Genomic DNA, 16,892 nt, shown 5'->3' with positions numbered 1-16,892 from the left:
AGGCAGGGGTTGAACTCAAGACCCTGATAAAGATCTGAGCTGTGATCAAGAGTCAGATGCTTACCTGACTGAGCCACCCAGGTGCCTATTTGTTTATTTTAATTTGTAAAAAAAAATTTAAGATTTTATTTTTAGGTAATCTTCATACCCAGTGTAAGGCTCGAACTCACAACCTTGAGATCAAGAGTCACATGCTCCACCAACTGCGCCAGACAGGTGCCCTTCCAAAGAAATTTTTTTTAAATGTTTATTTATTTTTGAGAGAGAGAGAGACAGAGTACAAACCCTTAACCAACTGAGGCACCCAGGCACCCCAGAAACTTTTTTTTTTTTAATCCTTATTTATTTTTGAGAAAGAGATAGAGACATGTGAGGGAGGGAGGAGCAGAGAGAGAAGGAGACACAGAATCCGATTCAGGCTCCAGGCTCCGAGCTGTCAGCACAGAGCCCGATGTAGGGCTCGAACCCATGAACTGAGAGATCATGACCTGAGCCAAAGTCAGATGCTTAACAGACTGAGCCACCCAAGCACCTCCTGAGATGCATCTTTTTTTTTTTTTTTTTTTTTTTTTTGAGATGCATCTTTTAAAAGGCCTTTGCTTTTCCTCACAAGGTGGCATTTTAGGTTGGGTAAGGCTGGTGATTTCAAGGGTGAGAGCCTGCCTTGTGCTAAGCAAATTCTGAGCAGCAATGCTTTAATAATCCTCCCAGAGGACACGCTGGTTCTACGTAAATACACGTTCTGGTTAAGTGCCCTCCGTATGCAAAGTTTTTCGTTTTAACGATTCTGTTATATTTTAACAATCGGGAAACTTTGAAAACCTGCTTTACACACTTCCTTGCCTTCTTGGGAAAAAAAAAAAGGGGGTACAGAATTTTTCCAAATGCTTTAGGGCCATCAGTACAGTGGCCATGGGATTTGGGTGCTGTGATGGGGGCTTGACCCCAGGGCTACGTAGGGCATGTGGGGGACTATTTGCCCCACACGATAGATCCTGGTTCGTTAGGCTGTTTGGATTCTTTACTTCTAATTGTGTTCCGTTTGTTTATTCATCCATGCTCTGCCTTCTTCCTGTCCTCAGTCGGCCTGTCTGCCCTGACCTTCCTGGGGCTGCTTCTCAATCTGCTGAGGATGGGGGACCAGAGCACCAAGCTCATTCCTGTTTTGTCCAGTTACCCCTCCATCAATGACTGATGCAAGATAGGAATGCATATTTCTTTTCTTTCTTTTGAAACATTCTTGATTATTTTTAAGTAATCTCTACATCCCATGTGGGGCTAGAACTCACAACCCTGAGGTCAAGAGTCACATGCTCCGCTGACTGAGCCAGCCAGGCGCCCCAGGAATGCATATTTCTGTTTGTTTGCCAGTGCGGTGTCCAGATACATATACACGTAGGCACATTACATGTAACGTACATAGTATTTGTAATAGATAACGTGTGTATATATCATTGCTGCTTTAATTTTCACTTTCTTTTTCAAGTTTTTATTTTAACTCCAGTTAGTTAACATACAGCATTATATTAGTTTCATAATTTTCATTTTCCTGATAAGCACATGTTAATATGTGCGTTGACCTTTTATATTCCTCTCCCGAGACTTACCTGCTTGCCTATTTTTCTGTTCTGTACAAATTGTAAAGCTCTTTTGGAGAATAATTTGTCAATTTCTAGTAATGCTTTAGAAGTACACATTTTTGGGGCACCTGGGGGGCTCAGTGAATTAAGTGTCTGACTCTTGATTTCGGCTCAGGTCATGATCTCATGGTTCATGGGTTTGAGCCCCGAATTGGGCTCTGTGCTGACAGTGTGGAGCCTGCTTGGGATTCTCTCTCTCTCTCTCTCTCTCTCTCTCTCTCTCTCTCTCTCTCTCCGCCTCTCCCCTCCCTCTCTCCCCCTCCCCCACTCATGCTCTTTCTCAAAATAAATAAATAAACATTAAAAAAAAAAGTATACATTCTCAGACCCAGAATTTTCTTCTAGAAACTTGTCTTACAGAAATGCTTACACACGTGCACAAAGACGTATGTATGATGGTGATATTCACTGCAGCAGTTTAGAATGGGGGAAAGCAGGAAATGAGAGAAAAGTCCATCTGTAGGTGGAAGGGGGAGGCCAGTTGTGCTATGTTCATACCACGTAGTCACTAAAAAATGAAGGCCATCCTTGTATACTGAGCAGGAAAAGTCTCCATGCAAAAAAGAGTCATGGAAAAAAAAATATATATAATGCAGTGTATTTTTTTTTCAGATTTTATTTTTAAGTAATCTCTACACCCAATGTGGGGCTTGAACTCGTGACCCCCAGATCAAGAGTCACATGCTCCACCAACTGAGCCAGCCAGACCCCCCCAATCCAATGCATTTAAAAAGAAACTTTATCTCCAGAAAGAACAAACAGTTGTGTTTCCCTCTGGGGATCTGGCAAAGGGGAGAAGGTTCAGTCCATGAATTTCTGTTTTAATCTTCTGAAACAAGAATGATTTGTGAACCATTGGCATCCTAAAATATTTATTTCAAGGGCGTCTGGATGACTCAGTCAGTTGAGCCACCGACTCTTGATTTCGGCTCAGGTCATGATCCCAGAGTCATGGGATTGAGCACCGCGTCAGGCTCCATGCTGAGTGTAGAGCCTGCTTGGGATTCTTTCTCTCCCTCCACCCCTCTCCCCTGCTCTCATACACACACACACGCACACACACACACACTCTCTCTCTCTCAAATAAAAAAAAAAATTATTTAAAGTAAAAAAAATGTTTTTAAGATCTTATTTTTAAGTAATCTCTATACCCATCATGGGGCTCAAACTCATGACCCCGAGATCAAGAGTCACATGCTCCACTGATGAGCCAGCCAGGTGCCCCTCAAGTAAAAAAATATTCTGCCTAAAGTCTTGCCCCATCAGGTGTGGTACAGCGACATCCGTATCAGCTGGGAGCAGGTCACAAATGCAGTTTCAGGAAGCATGGTCAAGAGTTCTCAAGCCTGGCTGCATAGAATCACCCAGAAGGTTTGACACAAATGCGGAGGCCTGGGGAGGGGGCGGGGGGCACCACAGAGGTTCTGATGCAGTAGGTCTGGGGGCCCTGCGTGCAGCAGGAATGAACCTCCGATCTAAGGCCTCCATAAATGATAAACATGATAAACTTAGGGACTCTAGTGTGAGTGGGGGTGTGGGGGCTCTTCCTGCAGAAGAGGGAGTACCAGGCCAGGCCCTTTATGGCTACTCTGAGACTCCCTCCCTCCCTCCCTCCCTCCCTTCCTTCCTTCCTTCCTTCCTTCCTTCCCTCCTTTTGCTTCCTACTGGGTTCTCTGTGGCATGGAACATTTGGACAGCTGGACCAGGGAGCCCACTTGAAGCTAAGAAGCCCTATACTGAGAAAAACTACATGTCCACACAGGATCGATTAAGGGTTGACTAACTACATTTTGAAAACCTCACCCAGGGAGTTCGACACTTCTTTCTATGGCAATCTCCGGACATTATTCTCAGCGTGAGGTCCCGTCCGCCATTTAAGACCACCTCCATCCACCGCAAACGGGGTGCTTCTCGGGTCCAGCCTGACCTGCTGGCATTCCAATGTGGGGGTGTATTCTGTTTTCCATAATCCCAGAAACGGCCAAGCATGGGTCTTACTGTCTGAAGAAGGCTTACTTAGCCGGAGCGTCCCGCTCACGCGCTCATGCGCACACAACATTCTTCGGGAAGGCCCTGAGGGTGTCAATTCCAGAAGGTGCGTCTCACAGGTAGAAATGTTTGCCTCATACTGGAGGTTGTTGGGTGCGGGGTTTAACTTTGGAAATCCTCGAGGCCCTGGGACATTGCACCAAGACGGCAGCTTTATGCCCCAGGAAATGTCCTAGGTGTAGAACACAGGCTGTGGGATGGGGGTGGGGAGGACACAAGCGAGAAACAAACTGACGCTGTGTACATAAGGCACCAAAGAGTGGGGACTGCCATCCGCGGTGCGGATGCGTGGGAGCGAAGGATGCCATCTGGGGGGAGTCGCAAGTCACAGATGGCCACAGACACAGGTGGTAATAGAGCCACGTCTTTATCCAGCCGGCCGGCCAGCCATCCGTTTAGTCAACAAGTATTTATTTAGTAAACAGGACCAAAGTTGGGACCGTATCGGAGTGTGGGATACAGAAGAGAAAGAGGTTTAGCTCAGCACTGCAGATGCGAGGGCGGGGGAGGGGGGAGGAGGAGGAGGAGGGGAACTCTGAACCCAGATTTGGAGGGGAAGCAGCCGGGACAGTTTCTTGGAGGAAGTGATGCCCACCCACGCCAGGCCCCCAGAACTCATTAGGAGTTATTCTCGGGGGAGAGTCCAAGAGGTGGGGCTGCCCCAGGTTCCAGAAAAGGGTGTAGTGCGCGCAAACACAAGAGCGGAGGGGCGGGGGCGGGGGGTGTCTTCTAGAGAAGTCAAAGCTCACAGAGGTGGAGCAAAGGCTGAGCACCAGTACGGCTTGGGGGATGGCCGGAACTCCAGCGAATGGCCGAGACAAAGGGTGTCCAGGTGCAGGAAGGCCAGGTGAGGGGCTGCAGAGGTGGCGAGGCACGTCTGCAAGTCCCGGAAAGCCACTCCCAAGTCTCAAGCTGAGGAAGGCGGGATGGAGCCCTGATGATCGAGGAAAAGGGGGGGCAGGGGGAGCACCAGAAGGTGAAGCAACATCCCGTCGCACTTGGAGGGCTCTGGAGTCCGAAACGGGGTCTCCAATCAGGGGTACATGCTGCACATGCCCCCCCCCCCCCCACCCAACCTATAGACGGGCTAGAGGTGGGCGGGTCCCAAGTGAGCATTGTCCCGGACGTCCCCACTTAGGACAGCCCCGGCTCAAATACCACCTCTTCCCCACCACCCGCAAATATTTACATCCTGTTTATGCCGAGGCCTCCCAGGGCCTCAAATTTTCATGAATAAAATATGAGTTTCTAGGCCCAGCCGTGGAGGGAAGAAACCCCCGCCAGCTGGTAGGGACCAGAGGCAGTTTAGTGTTTCGGTTGCTGTCGCCTCCCGCGTGGTATTTGGAGGAAATTTGAATTGGCGGATCAAGGTGACCCAGGGCGGGAGATTTGGGCATTTTCTATACCTTCTGCGGGTTCTAGGAACTAAACCAGTTGCCGTGAACGTTCCCTATATTTTATTCCTAGCGCTGTTTCTTGAGACACTCAGCCTTTCACTTGTTTATCCTTCCGAAATGTTATAGGAAAGTCAGAGGTTTTCCTAGGTGGAGGGAGACTTTTAGAGATAAGCCAGCCCCCAGTGCCCTCCTTTGAAAAAAGAGAAAACCCAGGCTCAGAGGGCAAGGGTCTCGCCCGGGTCATTTAGGCTAATCAGTGATACGCTGTCAGGGTTCCCTGTCACCTGGTCCAATATTCTCTCCACCACATCACACTTCCTGCAAGTACAAAAATCTTGAAACTCATAGATGGTGTACTTCAGAGTGGTTTTGGGTTTTCAGAAAATTAAGCAGATAATCCAGAGAGTTCCCATATACCCCCTTCCTTCCCTGGCACCCAGTTTCCCCCATTATTAACATCTTACATGAATGTGGTACATTTATTACAATTAATGAGCCAGTATCAACACATTAGCATCAATTAAAGGCCATAGTCTGCATTAAGGTTCCCCTTTTATGTTCAAACAGTGTTATGGCTGCTGACAAATGCATGTCATGTATCCACCATTTCAGTATCATACAGAGTAATTTCACCTCCTTAAAAATCATTTGTGCCCCGCCTTACTCATCCCTCTCCCTCCTCCTCCCCATCCACTCCCAAGCAACCACTAATCTTTGTATTCTCTCTTTTTTTTTTTTTTAATTTTTAATGTTTATTTATTTTTGAGAGAGAGAGAGAGTGTGTGTGAGTGGGGGAGGGACAGAGAGAGAGGGAGACACAGAATCTGCAGCAGGTTCTAGGCTCCGAGCTGTCAGCATACAGCCCAACTCGGGCTTGAACTCATGGACCGCGAGATCATGACCTGAGCCGAAGTCAGAGGCTCAACCGACTGAGCCACCCAGGAGCCCCTAATCTTTGTGTTTTTTCCACCACTTTGCCTTTTCCAGAATGTCATATAGTTGGAATCATACAGCATGTAGCCTTTTCAGACTGGTTTCTTTCACTTAGTAATATGCGCTACAGATTTTTGTTTTAATGTTTGTTTATTTGGGGGAGACAGAGTGCCGGTGGGGAGGGGCAGAGTGGGGAGGAGGACAGAAGATCTGAAGCGGGCTCTGTGCTGACACCAGAGAGCCTGATACATACAGGGCTGGAACTCACCAACCTGAGCTGAAGTAGGACACTTAAGTGTAGGGGCCCATAGATTTTTTTTTTTTTTTAATATCCATAGAAACTTCTGTCACGAGTAATGGAGACCTTATAGGTTGGTTGAATATTCCACATTCTTATCCAATCATGCTCCTTCCAAAGATGTGGCAATTTCTGGAAAATGACACAAATTTCTTCCTTAATTATAATTAGAGACAGATTCAGGTTGATGCCTGGACTTGCTTCTTGGAACTTCAGAGTTGTTTTCTTTTCCCCTTAGCCCTTCTGATGCCTTCCCTTCATCTGGGTCCTTTCCTTTTTCTTTTTGATCAAACTGGCTAGAGGTTTATCAATTTTTTTAATTCTTTCAAAGAACCAGCTTCTGGGTTCCTTGATCTGTTCTACTGGTTTTTTTTGGTTTCAATAGCATTAACTTCTGCCCTAATCTTTATTATTTCCTGTCTTCTGCTGGTTTTGGGTTTTATTTGCTGCACTTTTCCCAGCTCCTTCAGGTGGAAGGTTAGGTCGTGTATCTGAGACCTTCCTTCCTTCTTTAGGAAGGCCTGGATTGCTGTCTACTTCCCTCTTATGACCGCCTTTGCTGTGTCCCAGAGGTTTGGGGCTGTGATGTTATCATTTCATTGGCTTCCATGTACTTTTCAATTTCCTCTTTTACTACTTGGTTAGCCCATTCATCCTTTAGTAGGATGTTCTTTAGTCTCCAAGTATTTGTTACCTTTCCAAATGTTTTTCTTGTGGTTGATTTCGAGTTTCATAGCGTTGTGGTCTGAACATATGATCTCCATCTTTTTGTACTTGTCGAGGGCTGTTTTGTGTCCCAGTATGTGGTCTATTCTGGAGAACGTTCCATGTGCCCTGGAGAAGAATGTATATTCCTCTGCTTTAGGATGAGATGTTCTGAATATATCTGTTAAGTCCATCTGGTCCAGTGTGTCATTTAAAGCCATTGTTTCCTTGTTGATTTTCTGATCAGACGATCTGTCCATTGTTGTAAGTGGGGTGTTGAGGTCCCCTACTATTATGGGATTATTATCGATGAGTTTCTTTGTTTGTGATTAATTGATTTATATGTTCGGGTACTTCCACATTTGGAGCATAAATGTTTATGATTGTTAGGTCTTCTTGGTGGATAGACCCCTTAATTATGATATAATGCCGTTCTTTACCTCTTGTCACAGTCTTTATTTTAAAGTCTAGATTGTCTGATATAAGGATGGCTATGACGCCTTCACTTCAAAAAATTTCTTCACCAACCTTTTTTTCTCATGCATTTTCGCCTCTCCCTTGGTCTTATTGTCTCTTCTGCCCACTCTGTAAAACTTCGATTGGAGAGAATATTGGACCGGGTGACAGGAACCCTGACAGATTATCACGGACGATTAGCTGAGTGGCCCTGGGTTAGGGAGACATTTTTTTAAATTTTTCTAATTAAATTTTTTTTTAATGTTTATTCATTTTTGAGAGACAGAGAGTGAGCGGGGGAGGGGCACAAAGAGAGAGAAAGAGACACAGAATCCGAAGCAGGCTCCAGGCTCTGAGCCGTCAGCACAGAGCCCGACGCGGGGCTCGAACTCACGAACCGCGAGATCATGACCTGAGCTGAAGTTGGACACTCAGCCGACTGAGCCCCCCGGGCAAATAGGGAGAAATTTTGTTTCTTTGGACACTGCGTGTTTTTCCTATGCCATGCGTGTGCGAGAAGCCATTTCCTGTGACATTTTATTCAGTCTCTACAAACATGAGTGAAGAAATCCTTATTCCTGTGTTTAATACGTGAGAGAACCACCATGAGGCCATGAACCACTTGCACGAAGTCAGGCAGCCAGAAGTGTCTCCGGGGGGATTTGAACCCAGGTCACCAGGAGGGACCAGGGCTGTAAACCTCCACTTCTTCCTCGGGCAGGAGTTAATTTCCATTTTGATCCAAATACAAAAAAAAAAAAAAAAAAAAATGTCCCATATTTCCCTGGCTTTCACAGTGGCGTAACAGTGTCAGTAACCTGAAGAAACACTTTTTATGGGAAAGAAAGTTCTGGTTTAGGAACTGCTGACCTAAAACCAAACAGGAAATCGAGCATTCCCGGCTTAAATGGACCATCTGGGAATCTACTAGGATCAGCCGTGCCGCGGGCCTGGCAGTTCACTTCAGCCTGGGCTCAGAAGAGAGAGGAGGTGGGCTGAAGGCTGCAAACGGGCCTGGGTCCTTCTGCCCTACCAAGGGCTGGAAGTCAGGGTGCGGGGGTGGGCGACATCCGGGCTGGAGCTCAGGGCACAGAAGAGAGAAGGAGCAAAAGGGTGCAACCCCCATGCGGATGGGGAGGCAGTGCTCTGGGAGGGGGCTGATCTCAGGGCGTTTGCCTGGCTGGGGCTGGGAGGCTCTGGCAATGCACTGGAATGTTCTGTCTCAGGGAGCCCTGTCTCTTGGTTCCCGGCCTCTGGTGGAAATCCCTGGCAATCTCCGCTCTGAGAGAGCATAGTTACTCCTACAGAGTGCTCACAGCATCCCAGGTGCCATGGGAACTCTAGAGAAAATGCTATCTCCTTTTGCTCACCCAGAGAGGGAAACTGAGGCACAACGCAGTGAAGGTCGTTGTCCAAGGTCGTGCAGACTGTAAGTGGCAGCAAATGGGGGAACAGGGATGAGGGTTCTCAAATGTCTGGGGCCTCCATCTGGTTGGCAATTAGTTTTCTTTAAGGACCGAATTGGCCCGGTAGTGGGGTGGGCATTCTGTGAAGGGTACATACGTGGCTTCTTTTAAATAAAGAGCCATGTGGCTGAAAAGTAAACTGAACCTCTCTGATTTAAACCGTGAAGAACATGATGATGAATGTGACTACGTTCATATTAAAATCTTCTGTCCGTTGGGCGCCTGGGTGGCTCAGTCGGTTAAAGCATCCGACTCTTGATTTCGGCTCAGGACATGATCTCATGGTTCATGAGTTCGAGCCTCGCTTGGGGCTCCATACTGCTTGGGATTCTCTCTCCCTCTCTCTCTGCCCCTCCTTACTTGCTCACTCTCTCTCTCAAAATAAATAAATAAACATTAAAAAAAAAAAACAGGGGCGCCTGGGGGGCTCAGTTGGTTGAGTGTCCAACTCGTGATCTTGGCTCAGGTCGTGATCTCACGGTTTGTGGGTTCGAGCCCCGTGTAGGGCTCTTCGCTGACAGTGTGGAGCCTGCTTCAGATTCTCTCTCTCCCTTTCTCTCTCTGCCCCTCCTCCGATTGTTTGTGCATGTGGGTACTCTCTCTCTCTCAAAATAAGTAAATAAACATTAAAAAATTAAAAAAAAAAAACAAAGTAAAAAAAACAAATTGCTGTCAGTTCACAGACACGATGATAAGCCACAAAGCAGGAGAAATACTGGCAATTTTTCCAACCGGTAGAGGAATAACATCCAGGACGTTTAAAAAATCCTACAAATCGTTAAGGAAAAGGACCAAACAACCCAATAGAAAATGGGTTGTGGGTAACTATTTCATGGAAGAGGAGACTCCCGCCGCCCACAAAGTTTTAAAAGATGCCCAACCCCGCCCATAATCAGGTTTTGTTTGTTTGTGTTGTCCTTCTACAACAGCCAGACGGGCCACGGTGAAAAGATCTGAGAATACACGGTGTCATCGTGGATATTGGACAAAAGGAACTTAGATTTTGCTGTGAGAAGGTAAATCGCTACCAGCACTTTCGAAAACAATTTGACATTATCGTGTGAAGGGGAAGGCGGACGTTCCCCAAGATTCTGGAATTTCCCACCTAGACGTGCACCCGGGCCGCCTGTGCGGTGAGTAACACAGGACGGGGACAGAACAGCAAAAACAGAACAAATCTAGGGGCGCCTGGGTGACCCAGTTGGTTAAGTGTCCCACTCTTGATTTTTTTTTTTTTAACGTTTATTTATTTTTGAGAGAGAGAACACAGCGGGAGAGGAGCAGAGAGAGAGGGGGACAGATGACCCGAAGCGGGCTCCACACTGACAGCAGTGAGCCCAGCATTAGGCTCGAACTCACGAACTGCAAGATTGTGTTATGAGTGGAAGTCTGATGCTTAACTGACTGAGCCACCCACACTCCCCCTGACTCTTAATTTCTGCTCAGGTCACGATCTCATGGTTCGTGATTCCGAGCCCCGTGTGGGGGGCTCTACGCTGACAGCACAGAGCCTGCTTGGGATTCTCTCTCTCTCCCTCTCTCTCTGCCCCTCCCCGTTCTCTCTCTCTCTCTCAAAATAAATAAACTTAAAAAAAAAAAAAAAAAGAACAGAAAACCCAGAACAAATCTAAACAAGAACCCAAACTGGAAGCAAACTAAAGGTCCGTCAGGAGGAGAACGGGCGAGTACTTGAGGGACGGCACGTAAGGGGACGCTCGGTGGCCCCCCAATTTGTGTGGACAAACCCGCCAAAAATCATATCGAGCAACACAGGGAGCCCACTGAAGAATACCTCCAGCAGTTGCACATGGGCTGAAAGCCCACAAACCTAACAGCATTGTTGAGGGGCAAGGCGAAGCCAAGGGAGGGAAACCAAATTCAAGAAAGCCTGCCTTTGGGGCGGGGACAGGATGGAGAGGTTCCTGGAGAGGATTCAAAGGCAATGGGAACATTTTATTTCGTAAGCCTAGAGTTTTTTATTTTATTATTTTTTTAAATTTTACTTATTTTTGAGAAAGAGAGAGAGTGTGAGCAGGTCAGAGAGAGACCTGCTCAGGCTCCAGGCTCTGAGCTGTCAGCACAGAGCCCGATGCGGAGCTTGAACCCACGAACCATGAGATCATGACCTGAGCCTGATCAAGAGTCGGACACTTAACCAATGGAGCCCCCCAGGGGCCCCAGTGCACGATGTTTCATAATAAAAACTGAAAACAGTTTACTCCCCACGTGCTTATGAACCAAGGACCGGGATGGTTGGGGAGAAACCTGCCCAAAATCACACAGGGAGTTGGGGGCAGAGCCCCAGGATTCCACCTCCAGCCTGACACTGATCTAGAGACCCCCCCCCCCCACTACCACTACCCTGATCTTGGGTCCCTGGCTCCACATCAGCACCGCCCCTCCCCGCACTGGGCTGGAGCCCTCTCACCCATTGCAGGGCACCACCCGTGGGACCCTGTGGAGCTTGGCTAAACGAGGAAAAGGAGCTGCATTGCCGTGGTCGGGAAACTGAGGCAGGGGCCGTTCGTGTCTCGCACAGAGCCCCAAGGAAGTTTCATGCAGAGGCTCTCCAGCTCTCCAGGCTGGGGGAGGAGAGGAACCAGCTTGCTGATGACATTCACAGACACCCTCCCTCCTGCCAGAGAAGAAAAGTTTGTTTCGGCCGCTTCCCCTGTCCCTTGCCACATCCTTGATCAGGGCTGACCCACTCCAGACTACCTTCTCTGCTTCTGCCCCTCCTACCCCGCCAACACGAAAGGACAGACACCAGCCATTCCCATTTTGCAGACAAGAAGACTGAGGCTGGGCCATGAGGCCCTCGTCCAGGGTCACATCATGACGACATCCATGTTACTGCATCGCTACCACAGCGCCAGAGGGATACCCAGCGGGGTGCTCCCCACACCCGATCTGGACCCTCCTCCCCCCCCAGCCCCAAAACATCCCTGTTTGGGGAACCGCTTTTCTTTGGGTCCAGCCTCCGTTCCTGAGTCAGGGAGCTCTGTGCCCAGAGAGTGGGATTCTAACACGACACCCCTTCAGGAGCTGGGAGAATGTGGATTGTCAGGGCAGGGCAGCAGGCTTGGAAAAACAAGGGTGTCCTTGTCCCCGCCTGCCAGGCTGGGCTAATTACTGCCCGGACCCCTGGGAGCTTTCTTAGGCAGTTGGAGCCCACCCTTCACCCGAACTGCGGGGAGCAAAACCCTCCCCCGCCTACAGGCATCGGGGGCTGGGGGGCTTCCTCCTGCTGAGAGGAGCTGGGAGCCCAGAGCGTTGGGGGGGGGGTCCCATCCTCGATGATGTTCTTTTTCGCAGCCCAGTCCCTGCCAGGGATGCCAGGCATGCCAGTGACCTTGCCTGTCTGTCCACAGGGCCTCTGCCCCAGCCCCTTGTCCTTGACCGCCGTGTTCCTCCTCCTAGGAGGCCTAGGGAGCCAGGCTTCAGGCCTAAAACTCATGTCCTTCCCCTGCTTAGAACCCTTCAGGGCTCCCTGTCGCCCTTAGAAAAAAGTCCACCTCCGCAGCCCTGCCCTTATGAGGCCCTCGCTGACCAGGCCGGCCGCCCCTCGGCCCTCATCTGAGCCCTGGTTTCCTTGTGTCCCTGCCTCCTGAGCTCCTCAAGATTCCTCCCAACGTCACCCTGAGGCTGCCCCCGCTGCCTGCCACCCACTTATCCTGGGAGACACATCCAGGCTGTCACCTCCTCCAGGAAGCTGCCTTTGAGAATTAGATGCAGCCCAAAGCATCCTGCCCATAATTCTGTCAGAGCTCCTATTACTTTATACCTTGTACACCTGGGGGCGCCTGGATGGCTCAGGCGGTTAAGCGTCCGACTTCGGCTCAGGTCATGATCTCACGGTTCGTGGGTTCGAGCCCCGCATCGGGCTCTGTGCTGACGGCTCGGAGCCTGGAGCCTGCTTCGGATCCCGTGTCTCATTCTCTCTCTGCCCCTCCCCCACTTGTGCTCTGTCTCTCAAAAATAGATAAAAAATGTAAAAAAAAATTTCTTTTTAAAAAAAATTTCTTTTTAAAATGCATAAACGTTAAAAAACATTTTATACTACATACACCTGTGTACGTAGAGCAATTTCGTAGCCACACGCCGGGCGGAAAAGGGGCCACAGGATTTAAAGCAGCAAAAGGGGTTTTGTTGCTGGGCCAACTGCAGTTTGAATGAGAGTTGTAGTGTTTGTATTTTACACACACCTGGACCACATCTGTGGGATGAAGGGGCCACAGGGTAAGCTGTAGAGAAAGGGACTGTGAGTTTGAAGAGGGCCAGTAGCTTTCCTGATGGTGCTTTGCCTAATGGTACTTTATCTCTGCTGCTGCAAAACTGGGCTTGGACAGATGACCTCCTCGCTTCTCCCCAAACATCTGGCTCGCAGACATGGTGGCGGAGGGGGGCTGGGGGGGGGCGTGTAACGACATCCAAGGCTCAGAGGGGCCCCGGAAGGCAGGGGGGAAAGGGAAGGATGTGCGAGCGGGTCTAAGAAAAGCCAGACTGGGCAGTGCAATTCCATTAGGAAAGCAAGATGTCTGAGAACACCAGGATTGGGGTGGGACCAGGAAAGTCACCGCCTTGGGCCCTCCAAGCTGGAGTTTGCACCCTCCACAGGACACCGGTCCCAAACGTTCCGGGAATGGCTGTCAACTTTGACCAAGTGTTCCCCCATCAGCGGCAAAGTGAACAGAACAAGAGTTTTCCAGAAGGCTAGAGGTACTTAAAGGGCCGTCCTTTTTTCCAAAAGGATGCTCTCACCTTTTCCTGGTGCCCAAACACCCTTTCTTACAGGAAATGGTGACAGCACATTTCCCAGCAGCCTTTCGTGGTGAAGTAACAAACGGGTAACATTCCTGCCGGGCTCCGGTTTCGTGTTTTTGGCGCGGGTGATGGGTGATCGGTATGACTTCTCCGAAGAACTCAAAAGGACCCAAAGGAGACGTCCCCTTGGGCCCGGGCCACTTGTGAGGGGGTGGGCAAGCCCTGGTGGGGGGTAGTAAAGGCCAGTGGGCAGTGTTCCAGGGAGAAAGACACTGGTGGTCTCCCCAGGCAAGAGGCTCGCAGAAACACAGAATAAACACGCCCCCGGGGTGTGACGCGAGGCCCAGATGTCCACACTTGGGGACAAGGAGGAGGAGAGAGGAATGAGGAATAACAGCTGTGAAGGCTGGAAACCAAGGGACTGCCCAGGGGCCCTGCAGCCAGCACCTTCTAGAAACTTTCCTCGGCAAGAGGAGACCAGGCGGCTGGCCCAGCTTGGGACCCAAGTAACTCCAGGAGGAGTGGAGGCCGGAGGCACCTGGGGCCTCTTCTCCACCTCATCAGGAACCACCCAGCAGCAAAGCCCTGAGACAGGCATTTCCCTGACTCTTGGTGAGTACTGATGTCGTCCTCCCACGAGGGGTGGCCTGTGCCCTCCTCGTTCCCCCATTCCCAAAGTCCCCCCTACCCCCTGCATTGGAGAAGCCCATTCAGGAGTCACCCAAGGAAAAGCAGCTCACCTCATCAGGCGCCCCTGCTGTTCCTTCAGTCTCTACTTTGTCCGAGGGGCAGGAAGTGCGGGCACTAAAACATCAAGTCTGGGCCCTGGGGGCCCTGGGTTCCACACAGCGCCGCTCCCTACCTGCCCTGTGAACCTGTGTCAGACCCTCGTCTGTAAAGGGGGCCAGAAACAGACCCTGCTCCCGGGACATCCTGAGGACGACACGAGTTTACAGGCTCTCAGTTGCTTAGACCCATGCACGGCATATAGAGAGAGCACACAGTAGGCCCTCAGCAGGTGCACATGGAACTAGCACATTGCATGCAGAGGTCCCTCTCAGTGTGGCTCTGAGGGACCGGTTTCCCAGGCTGCCTGCTGCGGGTCACAAGGCCGGAAGGTGGCAGAGCTCACATCGGAGTTCAAGGTGGCCTCTCTCTGCTCTCTCTACGCCCAGCACTGAAGCCCGGAGGCCTGGCCAACCTTGCACTCAGGAGCTGTGTGGCCTTGGGCCTGTCCCTTAACCTCTCTGTGACTCGTTTTCCTCCTCTCTAAATACAACGGCCCGACCACATATGAAAATGAAGCGACCCACAATTTACACCCTGCGGTCCGGGAAGACAAATGATTAACCCCCGTCGTGATGGGCCCCAGATGGGCTGGACTCCATCAGTAACTGCCAGCTTCCTGAGTTTTTGCCTCCACTGCCAGCTCAGGACCAGCCAGAAAAAGCCTCACCGACGTTCCCCTCACCAGTCACAGTGGTGACATACATCCCGATTCAAGTTATCCTGCCTCCAGCTTCCCTGTGCTAACAGCCTCCCATCCAGACATACCCGCATCTTCCCTTTTGCCCACTGAGGCTCTCCTGCCCCCTGCCCGCCTGGAGTCTTTGCAAAAACACAAGTGATGGGGCTGACTCCTTTACCATATAGCAACCTCTGGAGAAACTCCCTTTGCTCGTTCTCCTCCAAGGGGTCCTTCTTCCTTTATTTCTGCAACCCAAGCGCAGTTCTTCGCTTGAAATCTACTCAGTAGATAATCAGTACTCAGCAATGCCAGCTTTTTGTTCACTCGGCCAGCCTTGGTTTACCATCTGTCCTCAGGAAATCAGGGAGGCCGCCCGGACAAAGCCCCCGGAACTTGGAAACCTCCAACAGAGAGAAGCACTCCAGTCTCCACTAGCTGCTGGGCTCCTTACACTAAGGGGCTGTATCAACCCGGAGGGAGGTGCTGTGATTCTCTGGGAGGGAAGGCAAAGAAAGTCCACGTGTTTGCAAGACAGGGTGTGGCCTTCAGAGGGATGGCCTCGGCTGATATCTCCATGGTGATGTCACTCCCAGCCCGAGGCTGCCGAGACAGCATCCAAACAATCATTTTTTGTGTTTTTAGCAGAAACACAACATCCAAACAATCGTCTTAACAGAAGCGGGGTGGGGTTTAAATTTCTTTTGTTAGTTAAGTAACACATGTTGATTGTAGAAAAATAACAGAAAAGGGGAGAGAAATATCTCAGAGATCCCTCTCCCCTCCAAAGCCCCAGGGTTACCAGTTTTTCCCTCTGTAGGTGACAAGGTTGAAAGTCTACCACACCCAGGGTTTTATGATGTGATTAAAAAAAAAAATTGAAGTATAATTAACTTCACAGGATTATGTCAGTTTCAGGTGTATGTGACATGCATTTTTCAACTGACCTAAATATAGGACCGTTGTTACAAATTCCTAGTAGAATAAGCAATTCAGAGGCTGTAAAATATTCCATCAGGACCGATGTGGTGTTGATCCTCAAGATTCAAACAGTGAAAAGTGCAGCAGAGAGGCAGCAACCTGCTGGGCAGTCCGGCCTCTCTTGGCTCTGCCCTGGCCCCCCTCTTATTCCCAATGTGCTCTTCCTATGAAAGCCCCCCCCCACCTACCCCTCCTCCCCCCACCCCGTCCTGTGGGCTGCCAGTCAGGGCCAGTGTCAGCAAGAAAATGGCCAAATCAGCGCTTTCTGGGGAGACAAAGCCCTGCCTGAGAGGTCAGCTGGGAGGGCTCTCCTCCCCTGGTCCTCACCCCCCACACCAGCCCCACCCCAGGCCTGATGCCCCGGGGCATCTTGCCCAGCTCTACCCTGTACATCTACAGCATTCGTGTGGCTGCAGGAAGCAGCAAACCCCAATCCAAGCTCCCGGGAGAGAGAAAGAATCTTTTCTCATCTAGAACAAGCGTGGCAGCAGTAAGGGCAGAAGGTGGTGCTGGCCCAGGACCACCTTCGGAGCTCCACCCTCGGAGTCCGAGGCTGGGGAAGCTAGTACTCTGTGTGCACTGTTGGTCTGAATAGCACTGGGGGCTGTTAGTGAGGGAGGGGCTGGTGGGGGGGGGGGCTCAGGGGTGGGGGGAAGGCAAGGGGGGGTGGCTGAACCCCGACAGGCACAGGGGGAGCTTCAACGCATAACAGCAGGACCTTGTGAGGGGTCCCCGGTT

Source organism: Panthera uncia, chromosome E3 (assembly GCF_023721935.1).
Source record: "Panthera uncia isolate 11264 chromosome E3, Puncia_PCG_1.0, whole genome shotgun sequence".
Lineage (NCBI taxonomy): Eukaryota > Metazoa > Chordata > Mammalia > Carnivora > Felidae > Panthera > Panthera uncia.
This window is presented reverse-complemented; position numbering follows the sequence as displayed.